This window comes from Arachis ipaensis, chromosome B6, assembly GCF_059453495.1.
Source record: "Arachis ipaensis isolate K30076 ecotype BB chromosome B6, ASM5945349v1, whole genome shotgun sequence".
Classification (NCBI taxonomy): Eukaryota; Viridiplantae; Streptophyta; class Magnoliopsida; order Fabales; family Fabaceae; genus Arachis; species Arachis ipaensis.
In genome coordinates, this window is record NC_142441.1 from 125,355,345 (window position 1) to 125,361,344 (window position 6,000).

The following is a 6,000-nucleotide window of genomic DNA, read 5'->3' on the forward strand; positions in this document are numbered from 1 at the left end:
ATATTTAGAACTTTTAACTTTTTGTAGGATGTTTTCTCCAATCTTCACCTCTGTATTAGGGTTTTCCCTTCAGCAGCCAAACTTACATTCCAGATATTCCGTCTTGCTACGGCTTATGCGTACACCATATACTTTTAGAGCTTCTCTTTATAAATCCAACTTCTTATTTAGGTCTTCCTTTGACTGTCTCAAAAGGACGATATCATCGGCAAAAAGCATGCACCATTATGCACCATGGCACATGCTCTTGGATATGCTCTGTGAGTACTTCTAAGACTAATGTGAAAAAGGTATGGACTTAAGGATGACCCCTAGTGTAATCCTATACCAATAAAAAATTCATCTATCATATCATCTTGAGTCTTCACTCTAGTTGTAGTCCCATCATACATTATTTAATTACACGAATATATGCGGTCTTTACTCTCTTCTTTTCCAAAACCTTCCATAAGACCTCCCTTGACACCCTATCACACGCTTTTTTCAAATCAATAAACATCATATGTAGATCAATTTTATTACTACAATACCTCTCTATCATCCTTCTTAACAGCTATGTAGCTTTAGTGGTGGATTTTCCTGGCATAAAACTAAATTATTTCTCTGTTACTTGTGTATCTTGTCTCAGCCTCCATTCTATCACCCTTTCCCTTAATTTCTTGGTATGACTCATGAACTTGATCCCTCTATAATTTTCACAACTCTGTATATCTCCCTTATTATTGTAGATAGGTACCAAGGTACTCTTTCTCCACTCATCTACTATAAAAATTTTGGTTAATCAACCGATGTCTTTCTCTCCAAGGCCTTTCTAAACGTCAATTGGAATATTATCGGGTCCTACTACCCTGCCAATTTTCATCCACTTTAGAGCATATTTTACCTCAAAGTCTCAAATCCTTTGATAGTAGTCGAAGTTTTGATCTTCTTCCCTCGTGCATAACCGACCAAGCGACCAAGACTCGGAAGAGTCTTTTGTCCTTCATTAAATAACTCATAGAAGTAGCTTTTCCACCTTTCATTGATCTTCTCATCTTGAGCCAAAATCTCTCCGTCTTTATCCTTTATGCACTTAACCTGATCCAAGTCTATCGTTCTTCTTTCACGTCTCTTTGCCATTCTATATATACCTTTTTCTCCTTCTTTCATGCCTAAAGACTGATAGAGACCATCATATGCTCTTGTTCTTACTTCACTTACAGCCACTTTTGTCTCTTTCTTAGCCATCTTATATTTTTTCCAATTATTTGCATTGCAGCACAAATACCACTATTTAAAACACTCCCTTTTTGCCTTTATCTTTTCTTGTACACTCGCATTCTACCACCAGGACTCCTTGTCTCTTGGTCATATCCCTCTAGATTTACCAAAACTTTCTTTTGTTGTTCTTCTAATAACTTTAGTCATCTCCCTCCACATCTTCTCTGCACTTCCATTTCCTTCCCACTTTGCCTCTTCTCCTACCCGTCTTAGGAAACTTCTTTATTTCTCACCTTTCATCCGCCACCACCTCGTTCTTGGGTTCTTCGTATGATGTCTTTTCCTTAACTTTTTCTCAATGCAAAAATCCATGATGAGCATCCTATGTTGTGTTGTTAAACTCTCTCCCGAAATAATTTTACAATTAATGCAAAATTTCCAGTCGACTCTCCTCAACAAGAAGAAGTCGATTTGAGAGCATATCATGCCACTCCTATAGGTTATAAGATATTTGTCTCTCTTTTTAAAACATGTATTTGTGATGAGAAGGTCAAAAGTTGAGAAAAAGTCTAGAATAGTTTTACCTTCGGAATTGACCACCCGAAACCATGGCCTCCGTGAATACTTCCATACCCAGCCACTTCTCTTCCAACATAGCCTTTTAAATCTCCTTCTAAGAAAATCTTATCTCCCGAAGGTATGTCTTGGACTAAACTCTCTAGATCCTCCCAAAACCTTATCTTGTGTTGCTCGTCCGAACCCACTTGCGATGCATAAGCACTAATCACATGAAAAGTACATCTTTCCACCACAAGTTTGATAGAGATGATCCAATCGCACACCCTCTTGACATTCACTACGTCCTTCTTCCACTGCTTATCCACGATAATATCTACCTTATTCCTATTCTTCACCTTTCTTGTATACCAAAGTTTGAATCCAGAGGTATCCGACTCCCTAGCCTTCGCCCGCCGACCCATTTTGTTTCTTGTAGCCACGTGATGTTAATCTTCCTCTTTGTCATGGTATATATCCACCACCTCCATGAATTTTTTTATTAAAGTGCCTATGTTCAATGTCCCAAATCTCAATCTTCTGTCGCTCCAACCTTTATATTTACCTTTTTCTTTGTGAACTAGCTTATTTACCCTCGTCCGTTCACGAAAACGCGAGAACCCTTGCTCATTTAACATTACACGTGGCCACTAATGCAGCGACTCTTGCTCATTTGGCACTGTACGTGAGTCATACAGCGCATTGCTTCCAGGCAACGACCTAGATTTAGCACAATAACGTCTTTGATCCATGTCATGAAGATTTGATTAAGTTTTTATGTTTGCTGTCGAAAGCCTAACACAACCCTCCTTAAACCCGTGTTCACTCTACATTCTACACCCAATACTCATCCTTGAACCCGTTATTGTAAAGGTGAAGGGTTATATCCGAAGGTTCTAACCTTTTAGTCAGTTGACACTTATAGCACAGATACCTAAATACCCCTTGGGACCTAAATGATTCCACAACAAACTATTCAACCCCCTTAAAGAACTTAGATTTTAACCCCTCCCCGTTGACCATTATTCATATCATACATCCACAAATGATGACTTGGAATTATTTTGCAACAAATATCTTAGAATTCAACGAACAACACAACTTATTAAACTTTTTATAAATTTCGGTAAAGTTTCGTCTATAATTAGAAACCTCCACCAAATGTAATTTTTAATTTTTCACAAACTAAATATGTCTTTAAACAATTTTAACAAAAATTTGGTAGATTTTTTTTAATTCAGAGACCTCCACCAAAAAAATTTACCAATTTTCACAGAGAAAATAATTGCAACTTGCAAGCATAAATTAAAACAAACACACATTCAAGCAAACATTAAATCCTAATCGTTCTAATGCGCATCCCCTTATTACTCCATAATTTTCCAACAAATAGGAGTTTCGAGAAGGCGCCACTAGGCAACCTTCTCCCACTTCCGTTCTAAAACTCTATCCTAGGAAAAGTAAGTCTGGCATAAAACCTAAACAATTTAACAAGTTTTGAAATAAGAAAAAAAAACTATTTTGGTACTACACGAACAACCTACGTATATATCAACATAAACGATTCACAATTAAAGCTACACGACATTCAAACAAAAAAAAAATCCTAAAACAAAGGTAAAGTTAGTAAAATGTAAAAACTAATAATAAAAATAATAGCATTTATAAAATTAATTTTTAATTCCAAAATCCTAATTAGTACAAAGTTAATTTACCTAACTTCAAGTCAAGTTTAGTCTAACTTCAACTCTAAATTAAACTCTAAACTAATTTATCCAACTAATTATCCTAATTTATCTAAACTAATTTAATTAACCAACTGACCTAATCTAATTTAAATTTTAATTATCTAAACAAAGCTAATTAATCATATATCACAATTTCATAACATATGATTTATAAATGTGAATTAAAATTTTATGTCTTAATTAAAAATAAAAATTATGTAATTACTCTAAACTTAACCTATGTCACAATTTAATAATAAAAAGATTAAAAAATTAGATAAATTAATATAAATTAAATTACTCTAAATTAATTACTTACTTACCTAGAGACAGTGGCAGTGCGGGAGACTTTTCTGGTTTGATGGTAGCTCGGACGATGCAGTGGTGACAGTAGTGGCATGGTGGCTGAATGGCAAGGCAAATTTAGAAAGGGAATTTAGGGTTTTTATAAAAAAAACCACAAAAAAGAGATGGAATAGGGAGAGGGTCGAGGACAACATACTTGAAGGAAGAAGGAGGGAGGCAACTCCAGCGACACTGGGAGCATTGGCAGTAGGGATACCAACGACGACGATGACATTGGAAGTGGCTTCCTTTTGCAGGACGAAGGGGTTCTAACTGAGTTGACGCAATCGTAGGTGGAGATTAGTGGTGGTCGGCACTGGTGGAGGTTGGACAGAGGGGTTGGCGGAGGTGGTTGCAAAGGAGAAAGAAAGAGAGAGGAGAGGGGTGGAAAGAGAAAAGGTTTCGAAAAGTGAGGGGGAGGACTGTGTGTTTTGAATTTAGGACAATATTACTGTCGAATTTACTGAGACATACATCGGATGATAATGAGTTGGAAGTTACCAAGGTGTAACGTTCCACTAATTTGGATTAACGGCAAATTAATCGCCGATCAATCCCACCCTAAATTTCGTGTATTTTTCCCCTCTAATTGCTACCAGTAAATTTATTGTCGAAAATAGAAATATGACAGTCATTTTTAATGCTGATGAATGTATTGTTTCAACTGCCGGTAAATCTAATGGTAAAAACTATCACTAATAGATGATGCTAAATCGGATGGTATTCAATATTTTTCTTGTAGTTAACCACCTAGCACCACAATCCTGATTAGTAGCACCACAACTCTTTCTCTCAAATTTTAACATTTGAATTTTAGATTTGAATAATTTTGAAGAAAAATTAATAATTTTAAAGTCAAATACAAATTTGAATTAGAATGCATTAAAAGATAAATTCAAATTGATACCATACAAATTAATTTTTTTAAAATAAAATTAAAATGGTATGATCAAAATTAGATTACAAGATCAAAATCAAGATAATACGATCTAAATTATAACAAATTATATTAATTTTATATTTTTTAATTCGATCCAACTGTATTGTAAAATATGAGATATGTTTATTAAATTCAGTTCAACTAGGTATCTTTTAAAAGTGGTCATTTATTCAGCCTTTTATTGCAATAATTTTTAAAAAATTAAAACAAACACATCTAAATAGATTTAGTGTCTGTTTAAAATTAAATATATATCCAAAATACAAACTAAATAAAACTAAAATTTAAATTTTAAATTTTAAAATTCCCATTTCAGTTTTAAGTCTTTAAATTACTAACCGATTACAATTTAAATACACATCCAAAAATCAAATTAAGTAAAATTAAAATTCAAAATTTCAATTTTAAAATTCTAAAATAAATCTTAAAGCTTCTAATTATTAACACATACTACACAAAACCTAAAGAAATTAGATTTCAACAATCATCCTCAGCGCACATTGTAAAATTAGAGGTGCACAGCGTCTGTGGCCTTCTTCCTCTGCGTCGACGCAACAACCTCAGCATCCGCATCGTCGTTCCTCCACACCGCCTTCCTCATTGGCGCTCATCCTCATTACCGCCTACCTCCTTATTGTTGCCATTTCTCTGCGTCGCCACGTCATCCTCAGTGTCGTTCGTCCACGTCGCTGTTCTTCCACGCCGCCTTCCTCCTCCGTGCTCATCATCGTCGCCACTTCTTCCTCCTCTCCGCTCATTCCTCAGCTTCGCTTCGTCTTACTCCTAGTCATCGCCGTTCCTCTGCATCTGTGTCGCCAATCCTTCAGTGCCGGAAACATACCTCTTGTATTTGGATGTGTCTGTCTTCATAGAGTTTTTCTTTATGGATTTTCTAATACCATTGCTTTTTCTATTATTCTATATAATATTCTATTTTTGTGATTAAAAATGGAATAAAAGGACCTGAAAAGATTCTCATATATTTGTAATGTTAATTTATTTTTGCATGTGCAAATTCTGTATTTTGGATGTGTTTATATTGTTCACTGAATTTTGGATGTTTATGAAATAATAGTGGCATTCTAGTTTGTGTCCTCAATTTGTGTAGGTAATCATTGAGATACTAATGCTTGTTTATCATTGTTCTAATGTGAGAGTTTCAAACATTTGCCTTTAAAAAAATATGGAAATTTACCATGATAAAAAATGTGCATGCCTATTTAGTTTGTAATA